Source organism: Neomonachus schauinslandi, chromosome 10, assembly GCF_002201575.2.
Source record: "Neomonachus schauinslandi chromosome 10, ASM220157v2, whole genome shotgun sequence".
Classification (NCBI taxonomy): Eukaryota; Metazoa; Chordata; class Mammalia; order Carnivora; family Phocidae; genus Neomonachus; species Neomonachus schauinslandi.
Window position 1 is genome coordinate 65,446,429 of NC_058412.1, and position 17,147 is coordinate 65,463,575.

General features: G+C 41.4%; 1 non-coding gene and 1 pseudogene across 1 annotated transcript; both read left to right on the plus strand.

Annotated features, from left to right (window-relative positions):
- The first annotated feature begins 5,114 nt into the window (after window positions 1-5,114).
- LOC123326119 lies at window positions 5,115-5,249 on the plus strand. The gene has a single exon (XR_006540898.1). It is a non-coding gene; the product is annotated as a small nucleolar RNA SNORA1 (small nucleolar RNA).
- Window positions 5,250-10,805: 5,556 nt separating this feature from the next.
- Window positions 10,806-11,908, plus strand: LOC110590411 (annotated as a pseudogene).
- Window positions 11,909-17,147: the final 5,239 nt, after the last annotated feature.

Sequence of the window (17,147 nt, forward strand, 5' to 3'; positions counted from 1 at the left end):
AGATGCCTGTGGCATTCCTCCTAAAACTGCCCAAAGTGAACTATGAATTCTGCACTAGCCCATTTTCAAACTGGGACCACAGCTGACCTGTGGGAAGAGATTCCAAAATCTCAGTGACTAAAAGACTGTAAAAGGATGATACAAAGGATATTGGGAGCATGTCCTTTCCTTTCTGAGCTCAGTGTAATCGTTTACTAGTTCTTCAACTACTTCAAGCTTTAATATAGCCCTCTGAGTGGTAGCAAAGTCTCCAGAAGAGTAGAAGTGCCAGAGTTTGGATGACCAGTTGCAGCCTGCAGCAATGAAGAAGGTGTGAATTGGTTTCATTGTTATGTTTAAGGGAACAGGAATCTGCAAATATGTCAGGTGGCACTATGCAGATAAGGGCACTACCAAAAACAAAAACAAATTCCTGAAAAAGATTTGAGACATAAGCAAAAATATAAATGACCAGAAATGCCATACCATAAAACAGTGCCGGTGAAGTATATAGACAATAAATTCTATATAGGAATCCAAAAGATGAAGAGATTTTCCAGTTATAATAAGTCAGGGAAGACTTCATGGAGGAAATAGGAAGTATAGGTAGAATTGAGATAAAGATAAATTGAAAGAACATTCTAGGGTCGCCTGGGTGGGTCAGTCGTTAAGTGTCTGCCTTCGGCTCAGGTCATGATCCCAGGGTCCTGGGATCGAGCCCCGCATCAGGCTCCCTGCTCTGCAGGAAGCCTGCTCCCTCTCCCACTCCCCCTGCTTGTGTTCCCTCTCTTGCTTTGTCTCTCTCTGTCAAATAAATAAATAAAATCTTAAAAAAAAAAAAAACATTCTACATGGGTCTATGGAATAAAAGGATAGATATAGGAAAACATAGATTTAAAGACACTGAATAGAATTGGTGCAAGAGAGAATTCATGTACGATGAAAAGGGAACATAAGCCTGAAAGGTTAGATTGTGGATGGAGCTGAACCTAGAGGTTTGCACTATATCCTTAAAATAATGGAGAGTTGTTGGGGCGCCTGGGTGGCTCAGTCGTTAAGCGTCTGCCTTCGGCTCAGGTCATGATCCCAGGGTCCTGGGATCGAGCCCCACATCAGGCTCCCTGCTCCGTGGGAAGCCTGCTTCTCCCTCCCCCACTCCCCCTGCTTGTGTTCCCTCTCTCGCTGTGTCTCTCTCTGTCAAATAAATAAATAAAGTCTTAAAAAAATAATAATAATAATGGAGAGTTGTTGAATTTTTTTTTTCCTTGACAAGGAGAATAAAACAGTAGTCTTCAGCAGAAATGAGTTTCACCAGGACCTGCCATTATCAGGTCATTATCCCCATGCAGAGCCAAGGGAATAAGCCAAAATACATGGAACCTGAGATACACCATTGGCTGCATGGAATGGACTGTGGAAGTGGACATTTTATAGGATCTCGAGAAAGAGCAAAGGCCTGTCCCCTACAGAGGCTATACTGAATCCCAATAGATCTCACCCTTTTCCCTACTCCACCCTTTTCCAATATCTATATCAGGACAAAAAAAAATGGACAAAATAATGCACAGCCACCAAACTATAGCTCTAAGAAGATCAACTCATTCGTAGATAATGTGGGAAGAATATCAAGAATTCATACACAATGTATCAGAACGATTTGGAAAGAACTGCCCCATTAAGCAACAAAAAAGGGGGGGCATAGCCAAAGCAAACCAAAATCCTCAAAGAAAGTTACATTATGTGAAAAAGATAAATGAAGAACCCCATCTGGAAGAAAGTTTATGTCAAAGAAGCAGATTCTCTACCAAAGAAGAATTCAGTTATAATATGAATTCAAAATATCAAAAGCTTAAAGATGGATACCAAAAAGAAAATCCAAGCTAAAGAAATAATTGAATGTAAACACAGTTTCAGATCTAATGAAAAGATTTGAAACAACAGAGGGGAAAAAAAGCCTGGAAATCAAATTACCAGTATGGAAACAACACTGGAAATTATCACAAGAAATGCAGGGGGAAAAGACAGGATATTCAAATAGAGAGATGATGCTTGAGAGAGCAAAGCTAATCCAACATACAGATCATTGGTATTCTTAAATTAGAGAAGCCAACAAATGGAACAGAAAAAGTATTCAGAAATAAAGTAACATATTAACCGAATTTGGGATTAAAGGGGTACACTGTATACCAGGAAAAAAAAGAAAGATGACATAAAATAGTCCTCATGGAGGCATATCTTAACAAAATCATTTAACTTCAAGAATAAATAATACTTCGGGCGCCTGGGTGGCTCAGTCAGTTAAGCGTCTGCCTTTGGCTCAAGTCATGATCCCAGGGTCCTGGGATGGAGGGCTCCGGCTCAGCAGGGAGTCTGCTTCTTCCTCCCTACTCTGCCCCTCCCTGCTCCTCTCTCTCCCCCTCTCCCCTGCTTGTGCTGTCTCTCGTTCTCTCTCAAATAAATCTTAAAAAAAAAAAAAGAATACTTCAAAATCATTTGCAAACTTTAGAGAGGACTATTACACCATCTCTGCCAATTAGTAATTACAGGGAAACATTTAAGCATTTACTGTGTGTTTTGGGAGGAACTGAAGTTTCTCCTCAGTTGAAGGAAAGATATTTACCTAAGAATACTAGCTAATATAAGAAAAATGATAGATTTAGAAGATTATTCAATGATGTAATTGATGCAGGCAAAGGTCATAAATGTATACTAAACTGATTAGATGAAAAAATGCTAAAGAATCACTCCCACAGATGATCTACCTTTATTTTTTTTTTAATTTTTTTATTCTTATGTCAATCCCCATACATTACATCATTAGTTTTAGATGTAGTGTTCCATGATTCATTGTTTGTGCATAACACCCAGTGCTCCATGCAGAACGTGCCCTCCTCAATACCCATCACCAGGCTAACCCATCCTCCCACCCCCCTCCCCTCTAGAACCCTCAGTTTGTTTTTCAGAGTCCATCGTCTCTCATAGTTCATCTACCCCTCCGATTCCCCTCCTTCATTCTTCCCCTCCTGCTACCTTCTTCTTCTTCTTCTTTTTTTTTCTTAACATATATTGCATTATTTGTTTCAGAGGTACAGATCTGAGATTCAACAGTCTTGCACAATTCACAGTGCTTACCAGAGCACATACCCTCCCCAGTGTCTATTACCCAGTCACCCCCTCCCTCCCACCCCAACCCCCACTCCAGCAACCCTCAGTTTGTTTCCTGCGATTAAGAATTCCTCATATCAGTGAGGTCATATGATACATGTCTTTCTCTGTTTGACTTATTTTGCTCAACATAATACCCTCCAGTTCCATCCACGTCGTGGCAAATGGCAAGATCTCATTCCTTTTGATGGCTGCATAATATTCCATTGTATATATATATATATATATACCACATCTTCTTTATCCATTCATCTGTCAATGGACATCTTGGCTCTTTCCACAGTTTGGCTTTGTGGACATTGCTGCTATGAACATTGGGGTGCACATACCCTTTCGGATCCCTACTTTTGTATCTTTGGGGTAAATACCCAGTAGTGCAATTGCTGGATTATATGGTAGCTCTATTTTCAACTTTTTGAGGAACCTCCATACTGTTTTCCAGAGTGGCTGCACTAGCTTGCATTCCCACCAACAGTGTAGGAGGGTTCCCCTTTCTCCGCATCCCCGCCAACATCCGTTGTTTCCTGACTTGTTAATTTTAGCCATTCTGACTGGCGTGAGGTGGTATCTCATTGAGGTTTTGATTTGGATTTCCCTGATGCTGAGCGATATTGAGCACTTTTTCATGTGTCTGTTGGCCATTTGGATATCTTCTTTGGAAAAATGTCTTTTCATGTCTTCTGCCCATTTCTTGATTGGATTCTTTGTTCTTTGGGTGTTGAGTTTGATGAGTTCTTTATAGATTTTGGATACTAGCCCCTTATCTGATATGTCATTTGCAAATATCTTCTCCCATTCTGTCGGTTGTCTTTTGGTTTTGTTGACTGTTTCCTTTGCTTTGCAAAAGCTTTTTATCTTGATGAAGTCCCAATAGTTCATTTTTGCCCTTGCTTCCCTTGCCTTTGGCCCCACAGATTATCTACCTTTAAATGGAGAGATCTAGAGGTCAACATTTCAGTCAAATTATCAAATTTAGTATCACCAGGTTGCCTGGCTGGTTCAGTTAGTGGAGCATGCAACTCTTAATCTCAGGGTTGAGGGTTTGAGCCCCACATTGGGTAAAGAGGTTAGTTAAAAATAAAACCAAAAAAAAAAAAATTAGTATCACCAATACCAGAATAAACTGCTTCTTCCACCTCCTGATATAATGCAGTATGAAATGCTGCACAAAATATTTTTGGCCAAATACCTAACCCAAATCTTATCAAGCCTTAATACCTAACTCAGTTTACAGAAAATATGGGATATGTGAACAAACAAGTTAATTGAAACCACAAGGAAACAGGTAATGCCAGAAGATAGGACAGGATATAAACTGGCCTAGCCTCATCAAAAAAAGTAAATGTAATGAAACAACAAAAAATACAAAAAGTGGGGAGTTATTCTTGATTAAAAAAGATGAAAGAAATACAAAAACCAAATACAATGTGATTAGATCTTGGATCCTGTTTTTTTGAGTTTGGGGTTTGTTTTTTGTTGTTTTTTTTAAGTCTACAAAGGACAATGTGGGGAGAAGGAACAACTGGGGATATTCAAATACAAAGTGGATGCTAGAGGATATTAGGGAATTGCTGTTATTTTTTAGAAAATCTTATTTTTAGGAAGCCTGAAGTATTTAGGAATAAAATGTTATGTCTGCAACTTACCTTCAAATGATTCAGGAAGAAATGTGTTATTTATATACATACAAACACAGACATGCACATCTGCATAAGAAGAAATAAAGCAAATAAGGCAAATACTAGCAATTGCTGAATCTAGGTATTTTTAAAGTTTTTCTGCATGTTTGAAATCTTTTATTATAAAAAATTGGGGGGACACCTGGGTAGCTCAGTCAGGTAAGCATCTGCCTTCAGCTCAAGTCATGATCCCAAGATCCTGGGATCGAGTGCCACATCCGGCTCCCTGCTCAGCAGGGAGTCTGCTTCTCCCTCTGCTCCTCCCCTGCTCATGCTCTCTCTCTTTCTCTCTCTCTCAAATAAATAAAATCTTTAAAAATAAATAAATAATTTTAAAAAGGTAGTTTTGTGGCTCTATTGAAACAGAAGTTATGTTTCCATCACATCAGGTTTATGGCAGTGGTGACAATGAGACTTGTAACATTTTCTGCGAGGCTGATGGAGTAGACTGGCAATAAAACTTTACAGTATTAGAAACAAGGAATAATATATTTTAGATCATTTGCCAAAATAGCAATCAATGTACTTGCTATAATTTGACTTCTAGGGCCCTAAAGTAAATTGCTTGAAGAAATTGAATCCCAAAGATTACAGTTGGGTAATTTTTTTAAAGAGATTCTTTTTTTAAAAGATTTTATTTATTTATTTGAGAGAGAGACAGGGAGAGTGAGAGAGAGAGCACAAGTGGAGTGAGGGGCAGAGGGAGAAGAAGACTCCCTGCTGAGCAGGGAGCTCAATGTGGGGCTTGATCCTGGGTCTCCAGGATCATGACCTGAGTGAAAGGCAGATGCGTAACCAACTGAGCAGGGAATTTTTGAAGCATGTCCATATTTGAGAGAAGATCAAAGAAGCCCAACCAAAACAACTGTGGACTGACTGACAGTGACAACTGTGGATTGAACAAAAGTTCTTTTTAAAAGGACTGTTTTGGAGGTTATGATTCTGACTTTGGAGGGACTAAGGTGATGGGCAGTGGAAAGAATCACATGTGAAATTCCTTAAATAAAAATAGACTTTAAAAAAATTAAAAATAAAAATAAATTTCTCACATGAGAAGTCTGGAGGTATAGCAACTTAAGGAAACAGTCAGATACCCAGAATCTTCCTGTCTTGTTGTTATACTACATTCAGCACAGATCTTCCACATCATGATTTAAGATGATAAACTTCAGTATTTACATTTGCATTCCAGCTAGCAGGAAGGAGAACAGAAGATGGGTACATCCCCTCTAGGGATATTTTCTGTAATTTTCATACAACACTGCTGCTTACATCTCACTGACCAGAACTTAGAAGGCATGTAGCTGCAAGGGAAGCTAGGCTTATACACTATATTCTTGGGGGCAGTGCATACATTTAAAATCAGGAGTATTATATTAAAAAATGGAAAAGTAATGTTGGTTCATCCAGAAGTTTCTGCTACCACACTCATGGGTCCTTTTTGAAAAAACTTTCTGATGATGATATTCAGCCACCCAAGAAGTGAACAAATAATCAGAACTGGAGAAGTCATGGTAAAAAGATGGGAGATGAACTTTGAATCAATTTAATCATTCTTCAGTTTCACTCAAGTATTTTTGTTGTTGTTAACTCAGGCAAAGTTAATTGATACCTTTTTATTTTTAAAAAGCTGATCTAATATGATCCCATTCTCATGAAATTATTTCTGTCCATCCAACCATCTGGCCCTGAATCTAACTGTATCTGTTTAGAAATATTATAGTTCCCCAAAACCTAACTGGTTATTTTCTGGAAAAGTGAGATTTAGGACAATGTATGGCTTTCTTCTTTGTATCTTTTTGATGGTTCAAAAATGTTTGAAATGAGCATGTACCATTTTTAGTAAAACAATAAATCACTGCCCTTAAAATATGTGTTGATAATAAATTGTATTTTTATTGGAATAATATTTGGAGTCATTAGGACATACCCTTTGGTTGATCCATCCACACCCTCTTAAGTGGCAAGATCAAGGGCCTATCAGATCATTGAACAGAGTTAGGACATATGAGTGTAGCTATTTAACCACAATTTTCTCTATAAAAGCTAACCAATTTGTTTAGAGCTAGACCTTGCAGCCTTGACCTCATTAGCAATGAACTACTAAAAATTGACAATGATATTTTACCAGCTATCAACTAATGGGGTTAAGGTCCACATTTAACCAAGTAAAAGATTTAAAAATAAGACATTGAAAGATGCTCAACATCATTAGCCACCACAAAACTGCAAATCAAAACCACAAGGAGATACCACTTTATACCCCTGGCATGGCTATAATCAAAAAGAAAATTGCAAGCTTCAGAGAGGAGGTGAAGAAATTGGAACCCTCATACATTACTAGTGAGGATGTAAAATGGTGCAGCTGCTTTAGAAAACAATCTTGCAGTTCCTCAAAAAAGTTAAGCATAGAGTCACCATGTGACCCAGCAATTCCACTTCTAGATATATACCAAGAGACGTAACATCCATCCACACAAAAACTTGTACATGAATGTTCATAGCAGCATTACTCATACTAGCCAAAAAGTAGAAGTAATCCAACTGTCCATCAATCGATGAATGAATAAATAAAATATGTTTAACCATATAATGGAGTATTATTCCTCAACAAAAAGGAATGAAGTACTGATACAAGCTACAACGTGGAACCTTAAAAATATTCTAGACAAGGGGTGCCTAGGTGGTTCAGTGTGACTCTTGATTTCAGCTCAGGTCATGATCTCGAGCCCTGCATCAGGCTCTGCGCTCAGCAGGGAGTCTGCTTGAGATTCTTTCTCTCTCCCACTCCTCGTCCTCCTCCCCCTTCCCCCTCCACTCTCTCTAAAATAAATAAATCTTTAAAAAAAATTCTAGACAAAAGAAGCCAATCACAAAAGACCACATAATGTATGATTCCATTTACAGATAGAATGTTCAGAAGAGGCAAATCTATATAAACAGTAGATCAGTGGCTTTCAAGCAGAGTATGGGTAGGTGTGGGAAATGTGTGTGACCACTAATGGGTATGGGCTTTTTGGTTGGATGATAAAAATGTAATAAAATTAGATTGTGATGATTGTTGCACAACTCTGAATATGCTAAAAACCACTGAATTGTACACTGTAAATGGGTGATTTTATAGTATGTAAATTTCAATAGGGCTAATAAAAATAATCAGTGTTTAACTTATTTTATTTGGTTGTTGCATGTTGATTTCCTGTATATTACATCATAATCATTTCCATGTAATTCCTTAAATGTCAATCATTTTTAGAGAAGAAATTATTATTCATACAGGAAAAGATTGATTTTTAAATTAAAGTTCATGGTTTTAATCTATCATCCAGAACCTATCCTATGTTTGATGTCTTTATAGGAATATTAAACATTTTGTGTAAACTATATGTCACATTAGAAGGTACAAAATGCTGGAGCTAAAGGAAATGGGCAATTACCAGTCATTCATGGAGAAAAGAACTTTTCAAGTTTTTTTCCCCACCTCTGTTCAAACATTTTTAACAAAGGATAAAGAGGGAGCCTCTATTGAACTCTAATAGACTAACTATAGTCTAAGATCAAATCAATAAAAAGTTTCCATCATTTTTCACTGAAGGTCTATATTCTCTATTCAATAAAGATAACATGAAAGAACTAGATCAGATAAGTAAGAAAAGGCCTCTTTAATCCATGTTCCTTTCTAATAAAGCCCCCACTGAAACTCTAATGAGATCTCTAATCTCAAAGAGAAAATATGAAACATTAGTCACATAACTAATAATATATGCTATACTTTGAGTACATTTTATTTTTTTAAGATGTTATTTATTTGAGAGAGAGAGAGAATGAGAGCACGAGTAGTGGGGAGAGGCAGAGGGAGAGGGAGAAGCAGGCTCCCCGCTGAGCAAGGAGCCCCACGTGGGACTCAATCCCAGGACCCTGAGATCAAGACCAGATCCGAAGGCAGAGGCTTAACCAACTGAGCCACCCAAGTGCCCCTTTTCAGTCCATTTTGAATGTTTTAGGTCAGTTATAATAGGGGTCACATCTGCCTGCTAGATGTGGATCACTGTAATTGACATCATTATATATTCTTCCTAAGGGGAACCTATAGGCTAATTAATGTGTCTCCTCTAAAATTTTTGCAGTATTTCCTAGTAAGAGCAATGACAGGTTCCTATAGAAGATGTTAATTTGTGTTTCACAACTTTAAAGATGGTGTGGCAATCTCAATGGTAGGGAGGTTCCCATAATGATAATTTAATACTTATTACTAACTAGTAGTACTAGTAGTAGTTTTGTGCTAACTTCAGGTACACTTTCTGGAACATTGTCCAAGCTTACACTGAAGGGGAAATTGTAATCATGTCTACCTAAGAATCATAGGATTCTAAAGCTGGAAAATATCTTAGAGATACCTTAATTTTACTAGTAAAGGAGGCTCAGGTGATGGTCAACAATGAAGATCCCTAACAACTTTATTGAGTGCTTGTATAGTCAAACAGATAACTCCTCAGTACTGCTATGGGGAGGAATTAATAATGTTACACAGAAAGTATCATGGAATAGTATGATGGGGAAATCCTTTCAGTTCAGAAGATAAGGCTCTGGAGCCAAATTGCCCAAACTGTAATCCCTACTCTGCATTTAGTAGTCTTTCGGCCTTGGGCAGTTTACCTAATATCTCTAAGCCTCGGTTTCCTCATCGGTAAAATGGACATAATGTACTTACCTCATAGGATTGTTGTAAGGATTGAATGAGTTAAATACATCTAAGGCAACCTGGAGCCCTATATGGACTCTCCTTTTTCTTACGGAGCAAAGATTTTGCGGGGCTATGGAGACATGCCCACCTAGAACCCATCACCTCCCTGACCTCTTATAAGCCAGACTCCAGTTATCGGAGACACTGGAATTACTACATAAATGTCCCTGAGCCCACTTACTACAGGGCTATCTTCTGGACTGCTCTGCTGGAATGTACTCTCCCAGATCAGAGGCTGACCTGAAGGGACAGCTATTTGTGGGCTGGGAGAGCATGTACCTGAAGCTGGGATGCATGGACTGAGTGTCCACAAATTTGTGTGCAAGGCCCCTCATGGACAGAGTAGGAGGTAGGACAAGAAGAGAGGCAGCCTGGAGGCAGGGGCCCATTTCTCCTCACGCTGCCACATTCTGGCATGGAACTCAAGGGATTCTAAGAATTCTGTGTTTGAATCTGTCCTTCCAGGTTGTTATGAAGGCACATTTGACAAGAGAAAAGAACATATTTGATATCTTGCTTGATATCTAACTTTTAAGCATGTAGACATATGGAATGGACCCCTTTAGTATTCTTGCCTTGCCCTGATGAGTGTTAGGGAGTAAGCCTGGTGCCTTGCCCATAGTAAGCATTCAATAGAGTTTAATTATTATTGTTGTTATTGTAAGTGACCCTTCTCACTTCTAGCAAAATACAATCTTTCCTTTCCCCCACTGACCAGAGGCAAAGAGTGGTGAAAACAGGGTAGAACGGAGCTATTCCCTCCCAATCTAGGCTCTTTAAAAAGACTAGGTTAGGGGCGCCTGGGTGGCTCAGTTGGTTAAGCGACTAGCCGAAAGGTCATGATCCTGGAGTCCCGGGATCGAGTCCCGCATCGTGCTCCCTGCTCGGCAGGGAGTCTGCTTCTCCCTCTGACCCTATCCCCTCTCATGTGTTCTTTCTCTCTCATTCTCTCTCTCAAATAAATAAATAAAATCTTAAAAAAATAAAAAATAAAAAGACTGGGTTAGCTCAGGCCCCCAGGCCTGCCTCACCCACTGCCCCACGGCCTTGCACCCTCCCCGCCCTCCCCGGGGCCAGGCCCCTGCCCGCGTGGCTTGCCTCCCCTGCCCGCGGCCCTGCTGCAACCCACACCTGGGGCTTCCTGAGTGGGAGTGGTCCTCCTGGCCCCCCAGGAGGAGGAAGAGATACCTGCAGCCTGACAAGTCCCCCCCTCCACCCCCCGCAACTACTTGGCGGTGATGGCCTTGGTGATCCAGGCAGCACCCTTCCGCGGGCTGAAGGGCCCACATCAGGCGTCAGGTCCAGGCCGCGTTCCCCTCCTTCAGGGACGACTACAAGGGCTGCAAGGATCCCGGCCGAGGCACTGCGGCTGCAGAACGTGGCCCTGGAGCGGGGCGGCGCTGGCAGAGCAGGGCCGTGCGGGGAGCCTTCGCCGGGGGACCTGGCCCCTCCGCGCGGCGCGGCTGGCCCTAGAGGCCGTCGGGTCCCCAGCCGACGCCCAGGGAGGGCTTCAGCATGAATTGATTGCTAGGGGACCCCAGGGAGCGGGCACCACGGAGGGTCCGGCAGGCGCTGGGCACAGTGGGGAGAAGGTGATGCCTGCTCCACCCCTGCCCTCTGAGACGCCTCTGGGGCACCTCTGCCCCCTTCCTGGGCCCAGGAGAGCAGAGGGGAGGACTTCCCAAGGGAGGAAGCAGCAGGCTCTCGCCCCTCTCCCCTGAGCACAGAGCCTGGCCCCTGCACTTACTGCAGGACCCGGGAGACCCCCGGGACTGTCCACTAGGAGTCATAGAGCCTCACTCTGGGTGGGCAGCTGCCCTCCTCCTACTTGCCCCTCCACCCTCCCAATGTGGTAATGCCCTTGGCTCCACTACCACCCACACCCTGTCCCCAGGGCCCACCTTCAGCCAGCCCAGCCTACTGGAGGGTGGCCCTGGAAGCTCATGGCCCGCCAGGGCTGCTCTGGGATCTAGATGCCCTCTTCCAGGGGGTGCCACCCAACCAGAGCATCTGTGATGTGTGGGTTAGTCACTCCCAGGATCCAGCTGCCTCCACCCCAGGCTGGCTACTCTCCCATAGAGCCTGCGAGGCTCCCAGGGCAGGGGCTGCTTTCCTCTCCTACCTCTTTCTGACACCACTGGCTTTTGGGGAACCAAGGCCAAGAGGACCAAGAGGTGTCTGCGGCCACAGCAGCCCTGAAACACCAGGCACCAGCGTGCTGAGCATCTGCGATGTTTATTGGACTACCCGACCAAGGGTTGGGGGTTGGCCCAGGCACTGCCCTGGCCCTGATGGTCAGTCATGCCTCTCCTACCCCCAGAGGCAAGACTGGAAAGAGTGAGAGCTTTGCTTGCAGCAGCCCCTTCCGGATCCACTTTCTCTGGCCCTCTCTGTCCATCTATCCTTCCTTCCATCTATCTATCACCATGTGTCGCTTCCCCTCCTTGGCTCCGGGCTGGGAGAGGGAGAACCTAATGGTGGCTCCAGCCTGAAGTCCTGTCCTCCCTCATGTGCCTGGGAATGAGGTAGCCCCTTTTGGGGGAAAGGAAATCAAGACCCTGCTTGGTTTGGGTGGTGGTAGTGGGGAAGATAACAGTAAGGGAGTAGACAATAAAAAAAAATAATAATAAAAATTAAAAAATTAAAAATAAAAAAACTGGGTCAAACTTGGGAATAAACTTAAAATCGTGTTGTCAATTATATCTCAGTAAAATTGGGGGGAAAATCTTAATGGAATTGTATACTTCCAAATGTTAAGTTTTATGGTATGTGAATTACATCTCAAGAAGAAGAGGGGAAAAAAAAGAAAGAAAGTATCTTGGGTGGCCCAAAGAGGCTTAAATAGTGATGTGAACCAGAGTATGAACTTTTATAACTGAACAAAGAAAATCTGCACAGCAAATTTAGTTAGACCAACAGTGAGAAGCACCCTTTACCAAGACGGGCTACATAATTTGCATGGCCCAGAGGAAAATGAAAATGCAAGGCCCCTGGTCCAAAATTGTGAAGAATTTTGGGGCACCTGGGTGGCTCAGTCGGTTAAGCATCTACCTTAGGCTCAGGTCATGATCTCGGGGTCCCAGATGGAGCCCCACGTTGGGCTCCCTGCTCAGTGGGAGTCTGCTTCCCCTCTCCCTCTGTCCCTCCCCTCCTCCCCCGCTTTGTGCACTCTCTCTCTCTCTCAAATAAATAAATAAAACCTTTTTAAAAATTGTGAAGAATTTCAAGAGAGTGACAGCAGAGCATTAAACCAAACTCACGCCCCTCTGGGCATGGGACCCTGTGTGACTGCACAGGTCACAGACCCATGAAGCCAGCTGTATTTACTGAACTGTTAAAATTTTCTAGGCCCAGGACAGAACACTTAACAGACAACCCTTTCAATTTTCACCACAACCTTGTGAAAGTAACATTATTATCCCTATTTTGTGAGAGAGGAAATAAAGGCTTCAAGAGGTTAAAGAATCTATCCAAGTTCTCACAGCCTGGAAATGACAGAGCTGAACTTCATACTGAGGCCTGACTCCAAAGTCATGTCCTCGCCAAAATTTTTGAGTGAATACACCAATGTATGTGGAAACATAGAAAGATAAATTATACACATGCATTTATAAATCATGTACCTTACGAAGCCTACAAAACAAAGACATTTTAAAGATGCCATAAATAGATATTCTAGTATTTTCTTTCCATACCTCAACCAATTGCCTTTCACAATTTCCAGTAGTACCCAGGGGTTAAGGCTGCTCTTGACTCAGACAAAATTAGAGTTAATAGTACCCAAGATGTTAATTTCCCTATGAAGCGTGAACATTTTAATAAGATATTCTTAAAGGTAACACTCAAAAAGGGGGTTGCTCATAATGGAATTTTAGGCCCTGTGAAAATCAAGGGGCATTTACTTTTTTAATCTGGAGGCTGACTTGCCTTGGAGAAATTGCATTTCATTCTCTGATAAAGCAAGCAGGCTGAGCCTGACCAAGATTTTTGGTGTATTCTAGGTTGTCTGCACAGTTATACAGCAAAGGTTGATTGGGGAACACAAGATTACAACAAGATACAACATTAGTGACAAGTGTTTACTGAGTGCCTATGACAGGCCAGAAACCTTGCTGGTTGCTAGGATAGAGTGAGTCAGCCATCAAGGAACTACGTGTGTTTTAAAGGAACAGAGGGGGCTCCATGCCAACAGAAATAACCTTGGAAAGAGATGCAGTTTGTCTTCTCCTCCTTCCTCCTCCTCTCCACTAGAAAGCAAAACCTGTGCTTACAGGTGTATTTTATGAAAAAATAGTTCAATACATTAGAACTTGAAGAAAATGACAAATTTTCCTTAAAAATATTAGAATCAACTTTTTATAACTGTCATCTTTCTCTAAACTATAGTGTAGTTTTTAGACCCTCTTGAAATACTGGGATGCCACAAAGTGCATTACAAAATTTGTTTTTGAATTCTGCTTTTATCTCTTTGTACATAATCAATAATAATCTGTGGTTGAATCATGGAGGTGCTAAAGATGGACAGCCCAAGATAAAGGTGATTTTTATAACTCTTCCTCAAGATGGCGACAAAGGACCGCGTCTTTAAAACACGGACGCCAACTCTGTGCTGTTTAAATTAAATGGAAAATTCAGAATTATTTCCTTACCGAATCTACAAGAAAAAAAGTGTAAATAAATGATACCTACAGAACTGTATTTTTCTAGTATCCTATTGGTTTAAAGGGTGAATTATTTGGATAGACTGTTGTTTGCTTTGTAAAAGTAGCACTAGGAAAAAAAGGATGGAGTAGAAAGAAGAAAACTGGAATCACAGATTATATATCGAGATGGGTATGTCAGCAACGCTTCACATGCCTTTCTTTGGTTGCCATGGTAACTCCCAGGTTCATTTACTCAGCCCTTGTTTTAAAAGAGCTCTGAAAGCAGTGGAATGTTGGAGCTGCAGTCAGACTGCCTGGTTCAAGTCTTATCTCCACCCTTTACTAAACATGTGACTGTCAAGTGATTTAACATCTCTCCGTGTCTCAATTTCCTCATTTGGAAAATGCGGATGATGAGTAACTGAGAATAAGCATGTAAAGCACTGAGCACAGTACCTGGCACATATTATGCATTCAGTAAATCAGCAGTCACCACCAAACCACCATCATGGCCACCCCTAGGCAATCTACAAAGACTCATCAAAACATTTATTTCACTGTATTTTATGAAGAAGCATGGTTCTTGGTATTGGCCAATCCCAGATAAGGGGGGAAATACTTTGGGGCTAAACAGTATAATTTGAATATCTGGCTCATTGCTTAAAATATCATATTGTTCAGTTTTTCATTTTGAAGCAATCCAATAATTTGATCAATGAATCACTCCATTCTGTTCAATTGCCATTTAGGATCTTTCTAGTTTTGCCGTAACAAAAAATTACATAAAGCAAATTTATGCAGAAAGCCACATTTTTACCAACCTATTTCTTCTTTTAAGTAGATTTTTGCATACCCAATCTCTGTTTCTATTCTAGCATTTCCTCTGTAATTACTAGAAAAAAAGAATAAAAATAAGTATCATTTTCCAAATTTTATAACCTTCATGAATAAGTTTAATCTACCCATATTTGCAGGAGATGCTTGGCTTTATTTTAGCGCTATCCTCTTTTTGCCTTTCCTTCTTGATATTGCTAATTGTCTCAGGGCTTAAGCAGTTCTTTCAACATTTATCCTTTCCATTGTCATTAATTTTTTTAATTGTCAAAATAATTTTCCATATTGGGCGCCTGGGTGGCTCAGACGGTTAAGCGTCTGCCTTCGGCTCAGGTCATGATCCCAGGGTCCTGGGATCGAGTCCCGCATCGGGCTCCCTGCTCCTTGGGAGCCTGCTTCTCCCTCTGCTTCTCTCTCTCTCTGTCTCTCATGAATAAATAATAAAATAAAATCTTAAAAAAAAATTTAAAAAAATAATTTTCCATATTAATAGCCAATATGCCTGCTCTCAGCTGGTCAAGATTCTGTTGGTCTGTTGATGTGGTTGATCTGTTTTGTTTTTCCTTCTAAACAGTTCAATTTATCTACAAAATCCCAATTGTCTTGCTAGTATTCCTCAGCTAATTAATTGTGTATCCTCTACTCAGCATTGTCTTTTAAATTCAAATGCTTTGCTTTTGATAGAATCATTTCTCACTGTTTTTCTACTTACTATCCGTGAGACTCAAGCCCTTTGGTAGCGATGATGACCGTTGGCACTGTATCATCCAGCCACACTCATGTCTCCCTGCTTCAGCCTGATGGCAGAACTTGCAGAGACATATGGAGCCACAGGCAGAGATCCTCTTAAGAACTCTGGACCAGGAGAGTCAAAAGGACACATCAGTAGTGGAAAGCTTCTCTCTCATTAGCTGGATAAATTGACACTTTCTAAAAATTATGCTGTTCACACATTTTACTTTGTAATCAACATTATTTGGCTGCATTCTAAGATTTTTGAGAGATGTTTTTTAAAGTCAGAGAAACCGGGGCGCCTGGGTGGCTCAGCCGTTAAGCGTCTGCCTTCGGCTCAGGTCATGATCCCAGGGTCCTGGGATCGAGCCCTGCATCGGGCTCCCTGTTTCACGGTAAGCCTGCTGCTCCCTCTCCCACTCCCCCTGCTTGTGTTCCCTCTCTTGCTGTCTCTCTCTCTATCTAATGGATAAATAAAATCTTTAAAGTAAATAAATAAATAAAGTCAGAGAAAGTTCATTTGTGTGATCTCTGGTACTATTTCCATGTTTCACTTACTTCATATTTGCGATTGTATCAGAGGGAAATAAGCCCATCCTTTCTAACAAAATGTTAGAGAAAAACAGGGTGTGACAGTCTGTTACTTTGGTGCCCCCAGTGAAACATTTCCTGGTATTCATGCCTTTGTGTATTCAAGTCCTTGACTCTGGCCTTGGTCATGTGATTGGCTTTGGCCAATGGGACATTAGCAAGTGTGGTGCAAGCAGAGGCTTAATAAGTACTTGCACATGGTGGGGTGGGGGGTGTCCTCTTGGAAGGCTTCATCTTAGAGCTAGACCCCTGAAAGGCCACAAGTGGAGGGAAACCACAGAAACCATTTGGACGTTCCAGTTCCAACCAAGCTGTCATCAGAATACAACAGCCAAAGTGTCCTCAGCCACACAACATGGGGCAGAAGTTCCTCCCAATGGAGCAGAGTCAACCCACAGAATCATGAGAAATAACAGGTTATTGTTTAGCTACTATGTTTGGGGATGGCTTGTTACACAGCAATAGGTAGCTGAAACACCTGGTAAGAAATTACCTTCTTAATTACACATGGTGTTTCCCCTAGGTTTCCTCTCAGGAAAGCATCACTATGTACAAATTTCATTTTGATAAAGATTCAGCTCTAAATTTATATCCAACTGAGATGTCAGAATGATGCCCGACACCCTGCAGTGTGCTTTGGCCTTTGAGCTATTTAAAAACCTGTCACCCAGGGCAGCCCTGTCCTCACTGACATCTCCACCAGGAAGCCTGGCTGGCTGGCACTCTAGGCATCGCAAATCTTATTTTGGAAAACTCTGACAGATTGTTTCACAGAATATT